Source organism: Pelophylax lessonae (assembly GCF_965119305.1).
Source record: "Pelophylax lessonae genome assembly, chromosome: 4".
In the NCBI taxonomy this organism is placed as follows: Eukaryota; Metazoa; Chordata; class Amphibia; order Anura; family Ranidae; genus Pelophylax; species Pelophylax lessonae.
Window position 1 is genome coordinate 37,703,857 of NC_138771.1, and position 25,647 is coordinate 37,729,503.

The 25,647-nt window shown below is 42.8% G+C and overlaps 1 protein-coding gene across 1 annotated transcript in view; it reads right to left on the reverse strand.

The window, feature by feature from the left end:
• Nucleotides 1–25,647, reverse strand: part of RGMA (repulsive guidance molecule BMP co-receptor a) — a 99,164-nt gene that overhangs the window by 13,483 nt on the left and 60,034 nt on the right. The window lies entirely within an intron of this gene.

Consider the following 25,647-nt stretch of genomic DNA (forward strand, 5'->3'; position numbering starts at 1 on the left):
TGGGTCCCCTGATCCAAAATCTCCAGAGCCGGAGCCTCAAGTTTACTAATCAACACCAGTTTAGCAAAGGGTGCAGACTTTGCACTTTTTTCTTTCCTTCTTGTTGAACTACTAGTCCATGATGGATTGGTTATTAACACTCCTTTCTTATAACATTAAAGTGATTGTAAAGAAAAATTCTTTATTTAATAAAAACAAACATGTTATACTTACCTGCTACGTACATTGGTTTTGCACAGAGCCGACCCGATCCCCCTTGCGGAGTGCCCCCATAGCAAGGCGCTCGATGTGGGGGCACTCGTGTGCTCACTCCTGAACCGGCTCTCTGCCCCCATAGGACACAGACAGCGTGGCTCAGCCCCTTCCCCGGCTCGCTGGCTGTGATTGACAACAGCAGGAGCCAATGGCTCCTGCATCTCAGCCAATCACTAAAGAGAGCCCCAGGAGAATTTTGGGTCTTGTGCACATCGCTGAATCAAGATCAAGCTTAGGTAAGTATCGGGGGTGCTATTGTGTTTTACACAGTGTTTTACAGGGGTGAAGACAGCCTTCACAAGGCAAGGTAGAACACAAGGATTACAGCCACTGGCAGTAATCATATGTAAAAACCTGACAGGCTGGTTGTACCAAAGTCGGTTAATGGATCGACCTGGGTACAATCAGCCTGCCCTTAGATGGTTCAAATCTCATCCTGTCCCTGCTGAACCAGCCAAATTTCAATCTATGTATGGCTGGCTTAAAGTCATCAGTTTCACTCCCAACCAAACATTATCTGGATAGAGGACATGTTCTTCCTCTGCTTGGGCTTCTTCAGGGTACTCTGGTTTTCCCCCCACATTTCAAAGGTGAGCTGGTGGGTTAATTAGCTCCTGTCTATAGCAGAGAAAACACGTCAAGTTTTTTTTTATAATTCAACCAAAATGGTGTGAAAGGGGCCCAATTGAACAAGCTTAGGTTAGAAGCCGATTGGCTTCCATGCACAGCTGCAACCGATTTTGCACTCTCCGGTTTTAGTAAATCAACCTCTATGTAAAACATTGCATAAATTGTAATAAATAAAAATGGCGAACATCCCAACAATGGTCACATCCTTCTCCATCCCCCTGTAAGCCCACCTAGGTGCTTCCCCGTCAACTTACAGAGCAGACACATGCTGAAAGCCTGATTTAAAATGTAAGGTGGTTGTTTCTGTAGTTTAATATTATGGTAATCATACTAACTAAATTGAAAACCGATGTCATGACTGCTGGAAGTCATTTACAAACTGTGGCAGTCTTTCAAAATTTCCATGCAATTGTCCTCTAAGGCCTAATTGCTGGTTGGGTTGCTATTGGGTTAAAAAAGACCCAAAAAAGGCTGTCTGCAAAAGAAGATATGTATTCGACTTGGAAGCCATGTTTGGGCTGGGATAAATAAAAAAAAGTTGCTTATTGCACAGAGTATTAACTTGTGTTCGAGCTGAACGGTGAAATCCAACCCCAGGGCGATGCAGGACAGCTGCGTTCCCAGGTGAGGCTGTTAGAGTCTCATTTCCTCCCACCTCCCTTCCCAAATATCCTCACTATTTAAGAGTTACATACTGGCTGCAGGCATCAAAAGCATACATCTGAATGCTGCAGTGACATCTGTCTGACTGTCTTGCAGCTACTAAATAAATTGCCGTGTCCTTGCCAAGAATCTTTTTCTATTATTATTCATATAAAAATGCAAGCCACGCGATATTCTATCTCTATCAGATTTCACTTGCTCGCTGTTAAAAAGGAAGCAACTTGTCACTTTTTTTCCCTTTAAAATATGGCACTGGGAAATACCAGTGAGTGACAAAAAACATTCACTACTCGCTGGCCGAGGCTTTTCTAGTTCTGGATCTGTGGACAGAACATCTTTCCCTGAGCTCTGCTCATAATTTATAACTCACTACATTATTTCCACCAATGTTTCTGCCTTCTCCTCCATCTCAGCCAGCCAGCCTGAATACAGTACTGAATTGCGATGAAACCGGCAGTTGTGCAGATGCTGTACGTGAACTACGACGACTGCTCCAATGTTTTGTCTTCCGGAAACAAAAGTTCTATGTACAATGCATGTTTATTCACAAGAAGTCCACACAACTGAAGATTAACCACCATTTTTGTGTATTATAAAACAAAAAATCTTTGAAAACAATTGGTAAACTTTTTTTCTCTCATTTTGAGTAGAGTAAGGGAGGGTTACAAGTGGTGTACCGAAATTTCGGCAACCAAATTTTTCAGCCGAAAAAGGGCCTATCCCATTTCGGCCGAAAACGGGTCATATATGCCGAAAATTAATGGCCGCCATCGCAGCAGCAGTTTTCACTTTCATTTATATAGTGTGTGACCGGCCGCGGCCGGCTCACGAGACCCGCCGTTTGTACCTCCTCGTCCGCTCTGTGCTAGACTGTTGCTAGAATCGCCAGCCGCCTGGCGTCTAGCAACCAGTGACATCACGGTCCTGAGAGGAAAGCAAGGCTGAGAAGAGGACCCAGCATGCAGAGCGGAGGAGGATCTTTCTCATCCTCCTCCGCGCCTATTAATGACTCTCTGGCTCCACCCACCTCCTCCCTCCATCTTCTACTCTATGGCCGCTGCGGATAGGAAGGACAGGAGCAGAACCAGAGTCAACCTGCTATCTTTGGGGAGCAGTGAGTGACAACATATTATGTGTTATGATGTGCATCGTTTCCCTATACTTAGCTACCCCCTGGCACTATACCTGTATAATACAGGGACAGGTATATAGTGCCAGGAGTATCTATATACAGGCTGGAACTATTTTAAAATCATTTGGGGGAAAAAAGTCATTTTCGGTTTCGGCCCAGGGCATCCTGAATTTTTGGTTTCTGTTTCGGCCCAGAATTTTAATTTCGGTGCATCCCTAGTTATAACCCCTATCAGGTTTTGTTTTTTTGTTTTTTACCATCAGTGTCCCATTGGGGAGATTTCTCTTCACTTCCTGTCCCAAAGCGGCAGTAGAAAGTGTTACACTTCGCAGCTGCACATATACAAAAGGGATAGGGATGCTTGTGACATCATTGACCAAATATGGCCATGTTAGATCAACAATATTGACCAAATATGGCCACATAGTCTCATTAGATCATCCACACTGACCAAATATGGCCAGGTGACCATATTAGATCAACGATGTAGACAAAATAAGGCCACATGGCTGATGTCCCCTCCCGCCACTTCTAAAAGCATTCCAGCGACTCATGAGCCGCTTGGGCCATAATCCCAGTAAACCACTTGCACACTGCAACATGTATATACGTGTTGCAGTCAGCAAGTGGATAAGCAAATTTATTTTGTCCACCCCCAAAACTCTGGTCCTTGAGGACTGAAACAGGGCACTCCTGCAATAGCAGACTTTGCAGGACTAAACTACAGCAAGCTCATTTCCAAGAATGAGATTTCACCAGGAAAAAAAAAAAAAAAAAATTCTCTGTTGTTGAAAGTTTGTTCATCCATGTCTGTGAATGTCTTGCAGATTTTGAGACTTATTTATTCAGAAAGATCAAAAGGGTAATTTTGACCCCTGATTCACAGGCACAGTAAATTCCTGCTGTACGATGGATGGAAATTTCCTAGATGATGCATAGAAGATGTTGTACATCAGACGATGTTTATAGAACGTCAGAGAGCCCCTGAAAGATCTTCTATAGCAATAGTGGCTAAAAATTCCCAGCTTTATGTGGTCCCTATAGGGAAGTAAGGATGTAATATACAATAGTCTCTGGTGGTCTTTAAAAGCTTAAAACTAGGAGGTCCATCTCCCCTCTACATGAACTCCCACTGATTGAAGAGCTCCCCAAAAGGTCAGTATTCCAACCACAGCAAGTAGTCTAAACAACATTTTCAAATCCAGATAGATTTCCTTCCACACAAACTATTTAAGGCCCCCTTTTTTAAGCTAGTGGACCAATTGGGTCAGCCTATCAGTTTTTCACGTGGACCTGAACTAACCCTCCAGTCTCCTCTATGGAGCCGGGGGCGTCAATAGACATGTGTCCGTTGACACCCGCCGACATCCAATCCGCTAAAAAAACAGACGGATGGGGGATCTGTTCCCCCATCTTTCTAGTAGATTGGATGCCAGTCGGGTGTAACCGGACAGGTGGGCCATTTACATCTGACTGCCCATTGAGCAGGCAGTGTCTGCATAAACAAACACAAATGGGGATAAGATATTAACCTACCACATAACCAGTGTGGGGTCCTGCTCCTTTAACCAATTACAAACACAAAAATACAATTCGGTTAAGTCCAAGGGAGAAAAGAGAACCCCCAGATAAACCAAGCGGTTATCTAAGAAGACACTAAACTTGCTGGTGGTGTAAAAAACATATTTATTAATTACAAAAAAGGCAAAGATATAGTGTCAATCACTGTGTTGCCATATTGACTCGAACAGGTTCCCCTTCCCACCCATAAAGAACATTGTCACCAATTATACGTCCGGACCCATACATAGGCCCTGGGGCTAATGAACAGTAGCAATAGATCATCTGTCACTATGGACCCGAGTACTCAAAATAAGGCTTCTTGTGCAAATATGCTGGGGGGGGGGGGGGGGGAGAATATATCCCTTTGTATAGTCTTGATAATTGAGAAAAAGAAAAAAAGTGTCCCAGATGATGGCAATAAAGTCACAAGAATAAAATATTGAGAGCGAGCTGGCTTACCCCGTCCAATTGATCCTGCTGTTGTTGGGCTGTTAACTTACTGTTAGATGGCCTTCAAGTACATGGAGGTAGCCTGGAGGGGGTGAAGGCAAAGGGCATATATGCTCTTAGGCTATCACCCAGGAGAGGCGACGTCGACAAAGTACTGATTAAAAAAGAAAAAACGGGGGATTTACAAATTAGGGGCCTTAGTGCCTATGGAGCTAAATACATAACTAAGTTATCAAGATATTTTTTACAGGATTGATAAGACTGACCCAAAACTGAGTGTTGTATGTATATATACATGGAGGTCCAAGTTTAATTTTGTCTTCCTTTATCTATCCCGTCCTCCAAGTAATTTTGTTTCTTATCTTGTCCCCTATTTAAGCTAGTTACACAATGGTTCTATAATACTTATTTCTTATAACAATATTTGAAAAGTAATTAGCAAGGGTGATGTCAAGTGGAGAATGAATTGCAACACTTGAATTCCACCTATGGGGGGGGGGGGGGGGCGATAATGTAATCAAGTAGCCAACCTCGTAACTGATGGACGCTTTAACAGAGTTATTCTGAAAAAGATAGAATGCCACTCTGAGGAAAATGCAATAAGGACGCCCCCCTCAAGTAGAACGTCTATTTAAGACAAATGAGAGGGGAGGAACGTCATCCTGACGAAGCTACGCATGATGCAGCAAAAGCGTTGACGTCACAGTTACGTCATTGGATCCCTTGAGTCCACAAGCCCTTTGGAGAGTTGTCTGAAGTGGGACCTGGAAGGAAAAACACTTATGGCGTGAAAAAACACTCCTGGTTTCACCCGTCCCGCTCCCTAGACATAGGAATTATTGACCATACTTTCAGCATATGTGCAACACATAGATTTGATCAAAATTTGTCTGGTTCCACAGGGATCGGCTATGATTCGATCCATCTGTGGGTAGGCTGATTGTACCCAAGTCGATCCATTGATCGACTTGGGTACAACCAGCCTGTCAGATTTTTTGCATGCAATTACTTCCGGCGGCTATAGCCGCTAACAGTTATCACTGTGTTCTGCCAGCCAGAAAGGCTCCCCGTTAGCATAACACAACAGCACTGTGGGAGGCATTCTCCCATCAACACTGACTGTATTGATGGGGGAATCGAGCAATTTTCTACCTTCCAACACAGCAGGAAGGAAAGAAAATCAAATCATCTATGGGCAGATTTACTCTCGCTCAACAGGTATTGGTACCTTTAAATATATACAGTTTTTTGCACCGATACAAAACAACAGGGACCCCTAGGGCAAATCGTCTTTCTTTCTGTTTTCTTCCCTTTTTTGTGTTTAATCAAGGAGGCCCAGTATTCTATGTCTTGTGTCTTGTATCTCAGACACAAAAAGGAGGTCAGTGTGCAAAGAAACCGTATTCAGTAAATTTAGGTCAAGTATACCTTAGAATAAATTGGACACAAAGAGGAGAGCTCATAAACCCAGCTAGACACCCTATATGAGATGCAGAGTTCAGTGTGTGAGACATTCGCTCAATGGCACGGTTGTTTGAAACCTGGATGGATCACAAAACCTTTCTGTGTGACTCATGCCTGGCAGGGGATGTTGGTATTGTTGGCATCCATACCCTCAGAACTTTATTTACTTGGTTTTGACACAGATGGGGAAAGAAAAAGAGGAGAAGACGACAAAGTGCCAACATATCTTGGCTTGTGGCTGCCACATCTTTCAACAGGGAGACCAGAAGATTGAAAAATTAGCTGATTGAAATGAATGCTAAAAAGACTTATTTAACTTTCTCCAGTTCCCTTCGCCCGGCAGCAGGGAACAAAGCTACACAACATTTAATGGCTTCAAAAGTCATGTTTCTTTCCAATAAACTAATTGATTTTATATCATTTCTCACCTGGGAGAATCCACAAATTTTCTGCTCTACAGGAATATCAATATTTACAACTACTTGCTAAATAAATGTTTTTGGAAATTACTAAAAGAGCGAATGTTTTGACAAAATTCATTAATTTCCCTCATCATCCGCAAGCCTCAGATATACCTGGAAATGGCCGTCTAGTGATTTAGTACACGTCTGTTACTATTTTTATTTAATTTTTACAATGCAGACAAATTTTAACCACTTCTAGAACGGAATGTTTTGCCCCCTTAATGACCAGGCCATTTTTTGCGATTCGGCACTGCATTAATTTTAAACGAACAATTGCGCGATCGTGCAACGCTGTACCCAAATAAAATTGATGTCTTTTTTTTTTTAAACCACAAATAGAGCTTTCTTTTGGTGCTATTTGATCACCTGTTTATTTTTTGCACTATAAACAAAAAAAAAAAAAAAAAAAAAAACAAAAAAAACGAGAATTCTGGAAAAAATAAAAAAATTAAAAATATATACATACATCTCTATCAATCTGTGTGTATATATATATATATATATATATATATATATATATATATATATATATATATATATATATATATATATATATATACACACACACACACACACACACACACACACACATACACACATATATATATATATATATATTATACATACATACACATCTCTATCTCTCTATTTTCTTTTTACATTCTGCTATATAACATTCCCAATAAAAAAAAAACAATGTAAAAATCTAAAATGTTTTCATAATTTTAGGCCAATTTGTATTCTGCTACATATCTTTGGTAAAAAAAAAAAAAATCCCAATAAGCGCATTTTGATTTGTTTGTGCAAAAGTTATCGCGTCTACAAACTAGGGGAAAGATTTAGGTCATTTTTATTTTTTTTACTAGTAATGGCAGCGATCAGCAATTTTTAGCAGGACCGCGACATTGCGGTGGACAGATCAGACCCCTGACATTTGACACTTTTGGGGGGACCAGTGACATTACTACAGTAATTAGTGCTAAAAATATGCAATGTTACTGTAATAATGACACTGGCAGGGAAGGGGTTAACACCAGGGGCGATCAAAGGGTTAAGTTTGAGCCTAGGGGGTGTTTTCTAACTGTATGGGGGAGGGACTTGTGGAATCAACACAGAGACCTGTCATCCTAAATGGCAGGAACAGGTACTCTGTGTTGATAGCTGAGAGAACATGGGTGCCCGGTGGCAATCACGGCCGCCGGCTCCATGGATCAGCTAATGGGGGCGCGTGTATGCCCCCAGGAGCTCTATCACAAACCTATACGTCGGTTTGCGCAGCCTAGCCAGCCTGCCGCAGTATATCTCCGGCGGGCAGTCGGCAAGTTGTTAATATTTAGACTTTATTTATCATATTCCAGTAACATAATAAACTGGCCTTTTCTACTTGGGGCAGCCAGTCAAGGAGAAAAAAAAAAAAAAAAGTTTACTACAGAGCAAAAATGGCTACCTTTTTTGTTGCTCCGGGGGAGGAAGGATTGTCCCTCGAAATGCATTAGCCATATTGGACACTGAAGAGTCCTCCCGTGCTACAAGCAAAGCACTGTGGATCTGGCAACAGTCGCATCTTGTTACTTTGATATGCATGTTGACATTTACTAAAACTGGTGCACTCAGAATCTGGTACAGTTGTGCCAATCAGCTTCTAACTTCAGCTTGTTAACCTAAACTTTGACAATAAAACCTGGAAGCAGATTGGTTTCTTTGCAGAGTTGCACCAGATTTTGCACTCTCCAGCGTTAGAAAATAACCCCATATGTGTTTGTGAGTATATTACTTGCTTTTATTTATCTAATAACCTATATACAAAAAGGTAATGCACTAGTCTGGTGCACCCTCGGCCCGTTTCATAGTGCTCCCTTTTTTGGGACCTCAGAGTTTTCTGTATTACAGGGCAGTAGTGCAAATAATAGGGCCAGGGAGGCTTCAGGCAGAGAGAGATGGCTTGAAAAATGCAGTGCCACCCACGTCTTGCACATTGGGGTACAACATACAAGTATACTGGGACTAGCTGAACTCTGGGAATTTTTAAAGGGGACCATCGTCCTGGCATGTACTGCTTGGAGGACAACCAAATGTATATGCATTACTGGAGCCAATTAATAAAAATGTATTGAGAAAATAAATAAAGTGTTGGGTCACACTCCATAGGAAAAACAAAGCATTGAAGGTGCAGCTGTGTACATCTAAACAATGTAAGGTGTGAGAAATACAAAGGCAATCCATCTCAGAGGTAAAGGGAGTGGTATACTTACAAAAGAAACCAATTTGTAATTTAAATAGAGTGGAAAGAAATGGGTTAGATTCTCTTTCAAGTCTTTAGTGGTTTCGGTTTCCCCACTGATGAGACGTCCCCTCATACCCTGAATATTTGCTGTGTATGGGATAGGATAAAAACTATAGCAGCCCATATTGGACTCGATTTTCTAGCCTTCCATCATGGGGGGAGCAGGGGAGCCTTACCATGTGGCAGAGCCCAATGATTGCTGTGGGTACAATTAGCCTGTCCATACTTGGATCAAAATTCGGCCAGACCCTGCTGAACCAGGCAAATTTTCATGCATGGCCAGCTTGAATTTTGGCAAAATTTTAAGTCGTGCATGGCCCTCTTGGCACCACTCGCTTCGACAAAAGTAAATTTGTCATGTGCCTTTTGTTGAAGGAACTTCAACAAATTTGTTGGCCAAACAGTGACTGCTTTCAATCAGATGTGTCAATGTTCGGGTATTCTAATAGCCAGAATGTAATAGCCGGCAAGGGAGATTCCTCCATCCACGCTAAATCTAAATCTATGGCCAGCCTTAGAAGAGGTTTCCCAAACAGGAACACCAATAGGGTTTTCTAGTATAGTGGGGAACGGTTAGAACCTTTGCAGAATTTTACTGCTGCATGTCCAATTGAAGAGTGGAGATTTCGCATTTCCCCTCAAGGCGTTGGGTGTCAAAAGAGAACAGGAAGTTGTGCTATACACCGCCAATAAGAGAGTGACAATTTCCTAGTGGAGTGGAGAAAGGTTCATGCCTTGGTCAAAATTATATTGTGTGTCCCACCACTGGGGAGACGACTTCTCGCCTTCTCTTCTAGTGCTGAGTGTCAGACAGAAGAGAAACTGCACACAAACCGTAGACGTGCGTTTCATTTCGATTTGTTTTTTGGACAAAAATTTCGTTTTTGGAGAGTTGAATGTATGTGTAACGAATGTCAATCAATCCGAAAAAAAAATGTATTTACGAAATTGGGGAATGCATTGGTTTCATTCCAATAAAGTCACATGATACGATAGTAGGTTGGGCCCATTGAGGAAATGAACAAAATTTTTGAATGTGTTCAATAATTGGGATTACGAATGGATCTGAATTTCATTCCATTCCTTAATTCGGATGCACATGGCGCCAGTCAATATTGTTCAACTAGCTCATGCCATTTCTCTTAGTGGGTCTAGTGTCTGAAAATATTGAACCCTTCCGATTTGAAAATATATGGAATAGCTAGCAATCTTCTGGAAAAACTGCTAAATTTTTCAAATCCACCTGGACCAACGAATATATACAAAATGAATGCAGAAGATTCATTTTCGGAATTCATTGTGTATCGGGTCAACCTAATAGGACGAAACATAAATCCTCAATAAACGGATGCTTCCGAAACGAAAATTTATAGCATGCACATGTCTAACAGACAGCATTTTAAACAGAAGTTTTAAATCTAGTCTATCCAAAACTAAATAAAATAAAATCGCTTTTTCTGGAGTTATTATACAGTGCCAACAGTTTGCACAGCACTTTGCAACATAAAGCGAGACAATACAGCATCAATACAATTTAATACAAGAAGGTTAGGAGGGCCCTGCTGCTGGGAGCTTACAATCTAATAGAGATGGGCTGGTGGAACCGAAGGTGATAACGGCGAGGGATCAACTGATGGGCAAAATAGAAGATTCGGTTATTAGCTGAAGGCAGGATAGACTTCCCCGAAGAGAGGAGTTCTCAGGGATTGCCTAAAAGTGGACAGAGTAGGAGATAGCCAGACAGACTGGGACAATTTGATTGGAGTTACATATGGAACAAAAATACCGTGCTTGCATTGGAGTCAATGCTGACTGAATACTGTTACAGGTCTTGGCGCCTGTTTGGGCTATGTAAGGATAGGCAGGCACGTTCCCACTAATTTTTCTTGGGGCGATATCTGCCAGCCTTAAAGCGGTAATAAATTGATGGCTTTTTTTATTAAACCCTGCAATCACAATATAATGTGCTAGTATGCATCACATACTAGCACATTATGTGAAACTTCCCTTGGAACAGTGGTTCTCAACACCGGGCCTCAGGAACCACTAACAGGCCAGATTTGCAAGATAACTGAAATACATCACAGGTGATATATTTTGCTGCTCAGTGATTGCAGTATTCTAATCTACATCTCCCCAAGGTGATACTTAAAATCTGGCCTGTTAGTGGGTCCAGAGGACCGGAGTTGAGAACCACTGCCTTAGAACAAAGCCATGTGTCACCACTGAAGGCGCTTCCATCTTCACCCAGTCTACCTTCCGGGTTTGCGGACTCCGGCTGTGCGAGAGGTCAGAACTACAATGACGTCACTTTTGTGCATATGTGCTGGAGCCACGGTTTACGGCAGCAGTAGGCCGTTCCTTCAGAGCACATGCGCCGGTGACGTCACCAGCTGCATCTACAGTAAATACCCCCTAAATGGTACAAGTTTAGGAGATATTTACAGTAGGGATCAACCAATTATCGGCGGGGCCGATATGCACTTTCCCCAATGTATCGGAATCGGCCCCTGAGGTTACCGATATTGCCGATATTCCAGGAAAGTGCTTGTACCGGAGTGATGCCTGCAGCTAGAGACATCACCCCGGTACCGACATCCATAACCAAAGGTCGGCTGTCTTGTAATGAAAACTGATGCGGCTGAGAAGCCGCTCGGCTGTCATTACAAGGAGCGGGAGGGGACGCCCCCCCCTTCCGCCACCTTCCATGGCTCGTCCGGGTCTCCCGTCTCACCAGGAGACCTGGGTATCCTACCTCCATGGCCGCCGAAGAGAAGACCCAATCAAAGCCGCATTCGGCTCTGATCAGGTCTCCATGTAAAAACCCAGAAGTGATGCCAGATTAATTAAAATGACAGCATTCAAAACAGCCAAACTTGGCTGTTTTGAATGCTTTTAAGTGCAGAGGAGGGGTTTGGGGTCTTTTAGACCCCCAAATCCCTCCACAACTGTACCTGTGAAAAAAAAAATATATATATTTTTAAATGTCCGAAAATATCGGCCAATATCGGCTGATACCGATATCCGATGACGAAAACGTTATTGGTCGATTTACAGTACGTATAGGTAAGCCTTATTACTTCTAGATTGTAAGCTCCAACGAGCAGGGCTCTCTAAATCCTCCTGTATTGAATTGTATTATAACTGTATTGTCTTCCCTCATACTGTAAAGCGCTGGGCAAACGGTCGGCGCTATATAAAACCTGTATAATAATAATAATAATAATTATTATTATTATAGGCCTACTGATAGGTATAAATCATGCATAGGAGTTTACCCCCACTTTAAGTTTTTGTAAAGTGCGAACAGGGTGGCCCCCATAAAACTCCTATACATAAGCTGAGCTGTGAAAACAACTCTTGACGTGAGCATTATAGGTTTCAATAACCCAAAGAACCTGGCAAAGGAGCTTTCCTATCCCTACAGCTTGATAAACAAAGCACCCATTGTGACTGCATTAATCACAATTACTACATTGCAAAACAGTGCGGTGAGATTCGTTATGCCACGGGACAGGTCTCTGCAACATGCCCCGATTTTAGAAGCACATTTCCGTGTACTCTCAACTGACACTTTTTTGCCTACTGGCATGCAAACCGGGCAATCAATTCAACTAATTGTAATATTCTGTGGTTAGCACTAAACCATTTGGGGTTTCAGCTCAAAAAAAAAAAAAAGGTTCTTCCCTTCACTTAGCAACTTGTGAAGTTCTTTTCTTTTTTTATTTTCCCACTTTCTAGTTGATCAGCAACCTCAATGATCACCATCTTAATGAAGGAATTTGCATTTAAATGTCCTAGTAATTACATTTTACACAATAGTATTCTTGGGCTGTCTGAAAACAATCACTAAGGAGTGCTCTACTTCCTTCCCATATAATTGGAGTTATGCAGTAACTCTTGGCAAAAATATGAAACTTATATTTATTTACGTCGTCACGCTTTAGGGAACGCATTATCGGCATGGAGTGAAACTACTAGAAGTGTAAAACTTTGAAGAAACTAAAATGAAAAGCAAAGCGTTCACTTAGAAAAACTTGTTTCTGGGCACCGGGGTCCTTCCACTGACCTCTTTTGAACTGCTAATCAAGCAATCTTGCGGAATAATGGCCTGATTATTATGGTCTTGTTTGCATAACAAAGCAGTCCAATAAACCGTATTTGACTGTACTCAGAGGGGTGTGAAAGATCAGCTGAGAATAGAGCCTCTGGAATGCAGCAAGCCTCACTAAAGCTTGGACTGGAGAATAAAGACAATGCAATTTGCCATCAAGAAAAGCCCAATAGGCCAATAAATTACCCCATGTGCAAAGGGATTAGCTCAGGTTTCAGTTACACTCCGAAGGGGGTTGGGTGGAGGAGGGAAGAAAGCTTTGCTTCTCTTAAAGACACAGGGGCTCCTTTCATTCAAAAGCCCGCTCAACAGGAGTCTTCGAAGACATATGGTGCAAGGCTTCATTTATACACTTGATAAAGAAAATGCAAAGCTGAGCCGCCTAACTTGTTTTCCAGTTCTGGACCCCCCCCCCCCCCAAATCCAACATCTGGTGAGGACACCTAGGTATTCGGTTTTAAGTGGAAAAGCAAAAATAAAAAAAGTACAAAAAAGTTAAAAAGTTTTGTACAGCTAGGGCAGTTTTGTTTTCCTATAGAATGAACAGCAAGAACCAGAGTAGGCAATCTAATGATCTCAAATATTAAATATATATTAAGAATATAAATCAGAGATATGTCTCCTATAACATTTAGTAAAGAGTTGACAATTTACTGGTCTCAAATATTAATTATATATCATTAAATATAAAATCAGAGATATGTCTCCTATAGAATTTAGTACAGAGTTGACTATGTACTGGTCTCAAATATTTATTATATATCATTAAATATAAAATCAGAGATACATCTCCTATAGAATTGAGTACACAGTTGACAATGTACTTGGTCTCAAATATTAATTATATATCATTAGAATAAAATCAGACATAAGTCTCCTATAGAATTTAGTACAGAGTTGACCATGTACTGGTCTCAAATATTAATTATATAACATTGGTCAACTTTGTACTACATTTTATAGGAGACTTATCTCTGATTTTATTCTATGTACTGGTCTCAAATATTAATTATATATCATTAGAATAAAATCAGAGATAAGTCTCATTTAAAATGTAGTACAGAGTTGACAATGTACTGGTCTCAAATATGTATTATATATCATTAAAATATAAAAATCAGAGCTATGTCTCCTATATAATTTAGTACAGAGTTGACTATGTACTGGTTTCAAATATTTATTATATATCATTAAATATAAAATCAGAGATACATCTCCTATAGAATTTAGTACAGAGTTAACAATGTACTGGTCTCAAATATTAAATGATATATCATTAGAATAAAATCATAGATAAGTCTCCTATAAAATTTAGTACAGAGTTGACTATGTACTGGTCTCAAATATTAATTACCGGTATATAACATTAGTCAACTGTGTACTACATTTTATAGGAGACTTATCTCTGATTTTATTCTATGTACTGGTCTCAAATATTCATTATATATTAGAATAAAACCAGAGATATGTCTCCTATAGAATTTAGTACAGAGTTGACTATGTACTGGTCTCAAATATTTATTACGGTATATATCATTAAATATAAAATCAGAGATATATCTCCTATAGAATTTAGTACAGAGTTGACTATGTACTGGTCTCAAATATGTATTATATATCATTAAAATATAAAATCAGAGATACATCTCCTATAGAATTTAGTACAGAGTTGACAACGTACTGGTTTAAGACGTTACCATATTAAATTGTACATCATTAGAATATAAATCAATTGTACATTTCCTATATAGAATTTAAAACATTTGTGCTTCTAAGACCCGGTTTGTCTCAAAATAATTTGGCAGAATCTGCTACTAAAAAAGGCAAAAGAATGGGAAAAGCTCCTAATGGCCATTGGCAAAATTCAGATAGCATTATCGATAGATTCATGGCCTGTACACACGATCCGAAAATTGGACGAAAAATACCGCATTCGAAGGGATCGTACAAATCGGATCGTTAGTACAAAGCTTTCGAGAGCCGATCACAACAGTTATGTGATCAGACAAGCACTGAATTTGTTCTCGTACAATACCAGAGAGTACTATTTTTGTTTAATCAGTGTGGTTGTTGTCCGAAAAATACAACAAAAATACACTACAACACATTACAGGCATACCCCACTTTTAAGTACACAATGGGACCAGAGCATGTATGTAAAACGAAAATGTACTTAAAGTGAAGAAATACCTTTTTTAATTTCTCAATGCATGTAAATACACTAGCTCCATAGGAAATATTGGTCAGCTTGACATGGCATTGCGCCCAAACAATGTGACAAGGACACCAAGCTTGGGGAGTATGTTAAGGGGATCCAGGACTATGACATAGTAGATTACCTAGGCAAGCTGGCCGGCCACAAACATGATATGTTGTAGTCCTGGGTCCCCTCTCGGTGCTCCCTAAGTTTGGTATCCCTGTCAATTATGGTTTGGGAGCAGTGCCATGTCAAGCTGACCAAGATTTCCTATAGACACCAATGTTAAAAAGCTGAACAAGCTGTGTCCTTACTCGCGAGTGTACTTAAAGTGAGTGTACTTAAAGCGGGGTATGCCTGTACATCAATTCTGATTTTTTATTCTGTTGTACAAGATATTTTGTAACTTTAGAAACTTCTCCATTTCTAATATGCGACTAGCATGCAAAAAAAATTAAAAAATGGACGCTCGGTCGTCCGGTTTGGAGGCCATTATATCACATCAGTGCTTTCAAATATTTACAGAATTCACTTTGTCACAAGTCTTAAGGCTCCATGCACACTAGTATTTTTTAAAGCTCCTGGAAGCTATTATAGGCATTTTTTTTGCTCCTAAAAGCTAATAGTGTGATCCTATGTGTCCATGCACACTGTTTGATGCTAGAAGAGTTTTACAAGCTTCTGCGTTTAGGAACGGAAAAAACATTTTTGTAGGGTTTTTGGGAGTGTTTTCCGGCAGAAATGCTACAAAGGCTCCATTCACACCTGAGCGTATCATTTTCGGGCGTTTTTTGCAGGCGTTTGGAGGCAGGCATTAACATCTAACAAAAAAAGCTTGTAATCTGCCAAAAAAGAAGCTCATGTACTGTTTTGAGCTTCAGGTTTTGGCTTCAGGTGACAAAATGCTCATATGTGAACAGGGGCCATTGAAATACATGGGATTTTGCTTGTTGGGCGTTTTGAGACTTCAGAGATGAGCGTTTTAGGAGCTGAAAAACGCTCAGGTGTGAACAGGGCCTAAACGCTCCTAACAGCTTTTTCCGAGCGTTTTTTTTTTTTTTAAAGCGGTTGTAAACCCCCAAAATTTTTTTTTTGCTTTTTGCAAGCTGCAAGAGAAACACATAATGAGCTAGTATGCATCGCATACTAGCTCATTATGAAATACTTACCTTAGAACGAGCCCCCGCCGTGCCGTCCGCTCACCTGAATGACGGGCGACATGTCTAGTCGCCTGTCTTCCGGGATCGCGGCATCCGGCCATCTGATTGGCCGGAGCCGAGGTGACGTCACTCCCGCGCACGCGCGCGGGAGCCGACGGTCACGGCATGGGGCTCTGAAGGGAAGGAATGGCACGAGCGGCCGGTCCTTCAGAGCGCATGCGCCAGTGACGTCACTGGCTGCATGTAAGGTGAATATCTCCTAAACGGTGCATGTTTAGGAGATATTTACAGTACCTATAGGTAAGCCTTATCATAGGCTTACCTATAGGTACAAGTTACAGAGGAGGGTTTACTTCCTCTTTAACCACCATGTACTGCAAAAACGCCAATAAAATGCTAATGCTCCTTAACTCTCCTAAAAGCTTTTATCCGCTACTAAAACGCTATCAGCATTTCTTATCTATCAGTTTTTTTTAAGAAACTGGTTTTTATGCAGAGCTTCACCAGATTTTGCAATTTCCAGTTCTAGGCTCCATGAAACTAGCGTTAATCCGCTTAAAAAACGCTAGTTTCATGGAGCCTAAAACTGGAAATTGCAAAATCTGGTGAAGCTCTGTATAAAAATCAGTTTCCAGTTTCTTAATTGAACAATCTGAAGTCAGAAGCTGATTGGCTGCCATGCAGAGCTGTATCAGATTTTGCATTTTCCAATTCTATTAAATCAACTTCCTCTATCCACCTCGCTGGCTGGACGAAAACCAAAACAAAAAAATTGTATAGGATATTTGGAACCATTCCCAGCAGTCCTAGCCTAAAGGAGCTTACAATTCAATGCCCCAAAACAATCAATACAGACAATCTACATACAAGCTTCTTAACTTGACATGACATGTTTTTAGGTGGCGTTGAAACATCCTGATGAATCAGAATGCTAAATTTTACTGAGAACATAACTCTGTATCCACAGTGGCCTTCTTAAAATTGACCCTAGGACCCCAGGGCTGTGAGACCACAGTGCTAACCACTAGGCACTTCCAGTTATAAAGTGACAGTTGGAATCTCATAGCTCCCTATGGGCAGTACAGATTTTTTTCCTCTCTCCATACGGAGGCCTAATGTTCGGAGATCAGGAATTATTTCCAGCTACAGTCACATTCATTGCTTGTAAACCACTCAATCTGGGTAACAGGAGCTCAGGATTCTGCTAGCCTAACAGCTCTCTTGTCACGAGTATCACTTTACCATGTATCCTGTCCCAGAATCCCTTGCATGGAAAAATGAAAAAAATCAAAACACCAGCTAAGCATAATTCCCGTCTCTGTAACAGGGTCATCATCTTGTAATAGTCACACTGATAGCTGTGCTGTAAATGATTTAAAGTGCACGTGGGACTGCTAGCTAACCATTCCTATTCAAGCAACTCCTTATCTCCAATTGACTAGAAACCGGTTCCCAAATTAATCACCATTAAGATCCAACTAATGATGTGAGGACAAGTCTCGGCGGCAAGGCAATGCGGTCGAGGATTGACAAAATGTTTTACTGCTTGTTTTTTTTAAGGAGCCGGTCTCTGTCCAGCCTTATTGTTATATATAGCCACTAAGATGAAATTCAGCCAATAAACTGACTTTTATATCAAGTGAGAAGAAAAATACGAATCTTTTTGGCACAAAGGAGAACTTTTAGACAATGGCGCTTTTCGACAATAAAACTCCAGCTTGGCTACGGCCAGAACAAGACCTGATATATACAGGGAACGCCAAACGCTGAGAAAAAGTTTTATCTCAAGATTTGAAGAGAGTCCTAGAAGCTCCACAAGACTTTTAACAGCTTGTCCTTCTCACCTTATAAAACTTCACACAGTCCTAAATATGCTTGTACAAATCCCACATGACACACTTATCTCGAGATAAGAAAAATGCTTCCCAAAGCTGTCACCATATTCTCAGCATGAAGCAGGTCATTAGACAACACACTTAACCATGTCTAGGAAACCCAGGAAATCTGCTGCCACCTAAGACGACTTATGCCTCGTACACACGCATCGATAGTTGGCCGTGAATTTTCAGCCAACGTCCAATCGGACGATTTTCGGCTTGTTAGTATGATGCTTTCGACCACCGACTCCGACTTCTCGGCCGAACAAAATCTGGTGTGCATGCTATAAAATTTTTGTTGGCTGTCAACAGAACGGCCGATTTTCCGTCAGTCAGTACAGATTTCGGCAGACAAAAATCTGATGAGCAAGACTGGGCATGCTCAGAGAAGAAAAAACACACGGAAAGTAAACCAGCACATGACATCACTTCTGAAGTTGGTTTTTGTTGGCCGAGAAAATTCGTGTGCAGTCTAGAGCACATTTCAACCAACACAACAACACTGGACAAAAGTCGACCAATCGGTCGGCCGATAATCGTTGCGTGTGTACGAGGCATTAGCAGGACCATCAAGATGAAGCGCATTTTCTTTTCGCTTTCTTGGCTTGTGAAGCTTTTGCAGTATATCTGCTCATGTCTTAAACTGGTCATACATTGTTTAATTCAGCCTCTCTCAACCTTTTCAACACAGAGGAACCCTTGAAATAACTTTCCGGTCTTAGGGAGCCCTTGTGATAAATAACTAAATTTACAACTTTACATTAGTGTGATGGTCAGTGGGAAGAATTCCCCTTACACTTGTGGTCATTGGGAAGAATTACCCCCTTACAGATAGCCATAAAGATCAATGATAATAGTGGGAACTTCTCTGAGAGGCACAAATTGATAGTTGCTCAAGGAACCCCTAGCAACCTCTTGAGGAACCCTGGTTGAGAATGTCTGGTATACAGCAAGGCTAGACCTGGATCTATGAAGGCACCATCAATGAATGGTCAATAATCCACAGCTCATTAACCTCTGGAGGAATCCTAGGTGGGAAAGGGTGGTATAGAGCAAGACTGGACCATGTTCCACACAGAGGTGGATTTGGGAATGCTCCCTGCCGTATCATTGTATCCTGACGGTGGGACAACCCTCTGCCATCAGTATACCCTGGTCAGGGTTGAAGATAATTGGCCACATGCGCTGATTGAAGCAAACGTTTCTAACAAGCCGGTCCATCTTTTTGCAACGTCAACAGACTAGTCAGCAAATATGAGAAATTGGATGTCTGACGAAATTTTTGTAGGATGGCAGATTTGTCTGCGTAGTTTAAAAACTTGGCAATGATGGGGCGAGGGGTCTTGCGTTTTTCGGAGTAAAGACCCATTTTGTGAGGCCGTTCCACTACGCAGGTTCCTTGTAGACCCAAGGCAGCAGGGATCTTCTTAGCACACAGCTCAGGGATGGCCGAGGGCGCAATGTTATCCGGGACCCCAATACATCTCAGGTTGCTCCGGAGAGATCTGTTCTCTAAATCCTCTAATTTGTCCATAATGACACGATTTAATTTATCTTGAGATTGCTCCGTGCCCTGAAATTGATAGAGCTCATCCTCCACATTAGAGAGCCGACTTTCCACCTCTGTTAAGCGGTTTGCATGGGCATCCAGCTCCCTTTTTATAGTCGCCATGCCAGCAGCAACAGCCCGCTCCACAGAAGCCGCAATGGTAGGTGTGATCAGGGCCACTACAGCCTGGGCTATTTTGTCTGTGGAGGGGTCCGGAGCAGAAGGGGTGACAGTGTGTGGCTGCTGGGGACCGTCCGGGGGCTGCAGGGATGTATCCATGGCTGCAGCGTCTGCATGAGTGCCGGTGCAGGCCGAGACCGTGGCCTTGATTAATGCGGGGCCCGGCGGCGGACGCAGCGCGTTTTTTTCCAGGAATTGCTCCATCATAGCGGGGACAAAAAGTCACAGCCGAGTCCCGGAGGCTTCCCAAGCCAGTGGAAATGTGTGGAGGCAAGCGGGTATCGTGGGGCCAGTTTTATAGGCAGTTTTCGGGAGTCACAGCGCGGGAGCTGCAGGAGGCTCACCTACTCCATGAGGCACCGGAAGTCCACAAGCCGGCATGATAGATGGACTTCCCATGAACGGGCATATATAGATTGAAATGTGGCCGGTTCCGGCTAAACTGGCTGAATTTACCTATAAAAAAAAACGAAAATCCTACATGTTTTAGCTGCAAGGCAGCTCACAACTATGTTCTTTAGTTGCCAAACATAGGTGAGATATCAGCCCATAAATCATGGGGGTTTCTTGGCAGTTGAAGGAGAGTGTGAAATGTGCTCCTCAAGGGTCCTACTGCCGAGATGTCCACACATGGGCTGACTTTTTTTAAGATTAGCTTACTTTACACCAAGTTAGTTAAAAAAAAAAAGCTACTTCGCTACTGCTAAAATTCCCACACATAGGTGAGATATCTGCCCATGAATCACACGAGTTTTCCTGGCAGTTGAAGGACAGCATGGAATGTGTAGGCAGCACTGCAAGAATCCCACTGCTAAGATGTCCATACGTGGAATTATTTTATTGAAGATTAGCTACTTTAGACCTAGTTAGTTAAAAATACAGCTACTTAGCAACTTCTAAGATGCCCATACATGACAAACAGTTGAACGTCTGAATATACACTGATAACATCTGCCAAAGATGTGGTTATCATTAATTTACTTCTACCGTTCCCACGCAGACCAGAGTTTTTATCAAATGATGAGAACTTCTGTTACCAAAGCTGTGACTTTTACATAGATAAAATAGAAACATTTTGAATGATTGTCATACTCAAGCAATTCACCAAGCAAAAATGATGAGAACAAGTGACAAACACCTTTTGGCCTAAAGCCCAACTCCAGGAAAAGTAAAAATCCACAATTGTAGTGGGGTTGCCTGCACACTGCATAGGTTAAAGTGGTTTTAATTTCCCAATTTTTTACCGTCATGCATTCTATGCAGTAAGGTAAAAAAACTTGTGTGCAGCAACCCCCCAATACATACCCGAGCGTGACCTCAATCCAGCAATGTGCACGAGAGCCACTGCTCTCCAGGCTCTCTCCCTCCTCATTGGCTCAGACACAGCAGTGAGAGCCATTGGATCCTGATGTTGTCAATCACAGCCAGTGAGGTGGGAGCTGGGGGCAGGTCTGAGCCCCATTCTGTGTGTCTATGGGCACACAGAGCAGGGCTTGGGAGCGAGCACTCACGAGTGCCCCCAGCAAGCTGAGGGAGGAGTCAGGAGCACCAGCGGGGACCTGAGAAGAAGGAGGGAGGGAGGAAGGAAGGAGGGAGGAAGGAGGGAGGGAGGAAGGAGGGAGGAAGGAGGGAGGGAGGAGGGAGGGAGGGAGGAAGGAAGGGAGGAAGGAAGGAGGGAGGGAGGAAGGAAGGGAGGAAGGGAGGAAGGAAGGGAGGGAGGAAGGAAGGAGGAAGAGGAGGATCGGGGCAGCTCTGTGCAAAACCACTGCACAGAGCAGGTAAGTATAACATGTTTGTTTTTTTAATTTCACTTAGTATCACTTTAAAGGTCTTTTTAGGTCTAGCAGACAGGAAAAACAGTGCTATTATCAGATCCGGTACTCCCCTTTTGCTCCAACAGTGGACTGTTCCTTAGCATCCTCATGTCCCAAGCAGGACTTTGGTACATGCTGATGTCAGGACTGTTTAACCACCAGAGTAAAGGGGAAAAAAAAGAGGCTGTGGGGACCGGTCTTGCAGCTCAGAGAATCAGGTAAGGCCTTGTTTAGACTTGCAGGTGGGGCACCTTTTTGCCGCCAGGCAACTGCCCCCCTTTAAGCTGCACAGGCAGTGCACAGAGATTTTTACATGCTGTGGCCTTGATGCTTTACGCCTGTGGCATTGTTGACCTGATCGGCAAGCGGCACTCCATTGCAGAGAATTTTTTGGCAAAAATGGGGTTAAATGCCTGTTTTAAATGGGGTAAAAAACAGGCAGCCAGGAGTGTTTGCACCACTTCCTCACCGCCTGTTAGTAACCCCTGGAGCTCAATCTGAACGCGGATCGGGCTTCAGAGGCAGGAGGTAGTTAGACACGTCTAAATCTATTATAAGGCAGGATATAGATGTGATTTTCTTTCCTGTCCCAACAGGTTGCAGGAAAGAAAAATCACCCAATTACCCCATCAACCCTGACCGTGTTAATGGGGGAATCCCTCCCGCTGAGCTATTGGGTTCTCCCAATGGGGGGGCGCAGGGAGTTGTCCCTGCCAGGTGAGCACAAGGATTATGGCTAGTGGCTATAGCCGCTGGCAATAATTGCATGCTGGAAAACCAACACGCTGGTTGTGCCAAAGTCGATCAATGGATTAACTTGGGTACAATCAACCTGCCCATAGATGGATCAGCAAGGACTGGCCGAGATTCGAATAAGTACTGGGGGAATCCCTCCCGCTGAGCTATTGGGTTCTCCCGGTGGGGGGCGCAGGGAGTTGTCCCTGCCAGGTGAGCACAAGGATTATGGCTAGCGGCTATAGCTGTTGGCAATAATTGCATGCTGGAAAACCAACGCGCTGGTTGTGCCAAAGTCGATCAATGGATTAACTTGGGTACAATCAACCTGCCCATAGATGGATCAGCAAGGACTGGCCGAGATTCGAATAAGCTATGGCTGGCTTTAAACTGCTTTTGCCCGCTCCCCTAGATGTAAACCAGCATTTTACCCTTGCAGTGTGGGGCAACCCCACTACAAGGGAGGATTTTTAATTTCCCTGGAGTTCAGCTTTAAAAAAAAAAAAAAAAGAACTTGCAATTGCTAAATTCTCAGACCAAAAAAATTTAAGAAGGTGATTGAAATATTCATTCCATAAATTTATAGCAGCCTGACTTTTGTGGGTTATTAGTTAAGCGTAACCTCTTGTGTTTTGCACACTACGATTGTTCCTTTACAAAGATGTAAGCCCGGCAAATTTCCCGGTGCAATCAACTGCCCCCATCTGTAAAGCTCAGGGCAATGGAGCAGTTACAACTCAACTGCAATAATTGGCAGTTAATAGGACCAATTATTTGACCAGGTGTATACACAGCCCTCTGTGTTAGCACAGGAAACAAACCGAGTTTGGGTTGTGTGTGTATGCCGTGTACACAGGTGTTAGAACCTAAGAAATGCACACAGAGGAACCCACCGCCAATTACCCATCCAGCTAAATGTAGCCTTCTGCTGAAAGAAGGGTCTACAGCACGCTGACCACAATAAATTCCTCATCTATCCCTTAACCAAACTCTTGGCAGCTGAACCCAGCCTGCGGTGGTTACCCTTTGCCTGTACATTATGCCCCTTATCGAAATCTATGAAAACCTCACGCTGCCGGCAACAAACCTGCTTTTTATGGAAGGAAAATGTGTAAAAAGCTCCTGGCAAAGGCCTGCAGTCGCTATGACCTCTGCGGCAATATCTGCATTTGTAGTCCTGACAGATAACCGAGGGACCTGATTGATCTGTCCTTGCAATGTAAATTTACTCAAGCACCTAATCTCCCCTTTCCGAAGCCGGCCTTGCCGTGATTTCAAATCAGATTCCTGGGTGTTGGAAGGTCGCGTTATACCGTCGTATTGGAGGTTTAACCTAGTCCTGGATACTCAAGCAAGAAGGGAAATGTAGACATCAAAACACAATTGCTGTAGGAAAGGAGGATCTGCGTACACCAAACATCAACTCGTAATAACCGCTTTAGACTTAATTGCAGAGTAGCAATAAAATAAGCTCTTTAACTTTAATTATACCATGAATAGAAAAAAAAAAAAAAACTGCCAATGTGATAGCGTGGGGGTTATGAATAATTTGTAGCATTATTATATCACACAGGGAGCTCGGCATTTATACATCTTTCATAAGGGCTCAAGTACTGAATAAATCATGCAGTACTTGATCCCCCCCCAATATAGGCCTGATAGTGGACCATTCTCCTAAATGAGGGGTCTCCAAACTAACAACTGTGGGCCAAACCAGCCCACTACAGGACTGCATTCGGCTCGCAGATAGGGTCAGGGTCCACCCATTGTGCTCTCTTACTCCAAGTCAGTTGGTTGCGGAGACTGATGAGTTGGCCTAGCAGGACAGACCCATCATAAGGTAAGGGTGGACTATGCAGAGAATCTAATGTAAGGGGGGGGGAGGACTCCTAAGACAGACTGATGGTGGGGGCTCTGATGTAAGTGGAACCTGATAGGACAATAATGTAGGTGGGGACTCTGGAAGGAATCTTGTTGGGGACCCTAATGTAAGGGGGGCCTTTAATGGGGACTCATGTAAGAAGAACTCCTAAGGCAGACTATGATGTAAGTGGGGATTCCTAAGATGGACCCGGATGTAAGGGTTGAGGGAGGGGTTCTGAAGAAGACTGATTTAGGTGGACTCTGATTGGGAACCTGATGTAAATGGGGGACTCTGCTTGATGGGGACCCTAATGTAAGGGGGTCGGGTGCTTTAATGGGGACTCTGATGTAAGAGGGACCCTGATGTAAGGGGGGGGGACTCCTTAGGCAGACCGTGATGCACGAAGTCTAGAATGAAAGTGGATTCTGATGAGGACACTGATGTAAGTGGGAGACTCTGCTGGGAGCCTTGATGGGGACCATAAGGGGGGACTTTAATGGGGACTCTGATGTAAGAAGAACTTTTAAGACAGACTATGATGATGACTTCTAAGGTGGACCCTGATGTAAAGGGGGGGGGGGGGGCTGATAGGTAAGTGGACTCTGATGGGGACCTTGATGTAAAGTAAAGTCTGATAGGGAGCCCAATGTAAGCGAGGGACTCTGATGTGTGTGTGTGTGGGGGGGGGGGGCGCTCTGCTAGGAACCTTGATGAGTATCCTAATGTAAGGGGGGCCTTTAACGGGGCCATCGATGGTAAGAGGGACCCAGATATATGGACGACTCCTAAAACCAACTATGATGTAAGTGGGAAATCCTTAGGTGGACTCGAATCAAAGGGGGGTTCTGATGGGGACCCTGATGTAAGTGGCCAACTCTGATGTGAAGGGGAACTCTGCTAGGAACCTTGATGGAGACCCTAATATAAGTGGGGGCTTTAATGGAGACTATGATGTAAGAGGGACCTTGATGTACAGACTATGATGTAAGTGGTGGCTCTCAAGGTCGACTTTGGTGTGTGCAGGGAAACTCTGCTGGGAACCTTGGTGGGGACCCGAATGTAAGGGGAACTCCCAAGGTGGACAACCTTAGGAGAGAACATTTTGCACATTTACAAGTATTCTGCTGAAACACTTATGGCACTTCCACTGCAAGTACCGGCTCGGCTCTACTTGGCCCTGCTTGGCCCGGTTTGCTTTTCCACTGCTGGTACCGCATGGTACGGTGTTGGAATGGTTTGGTACGGTACGGTA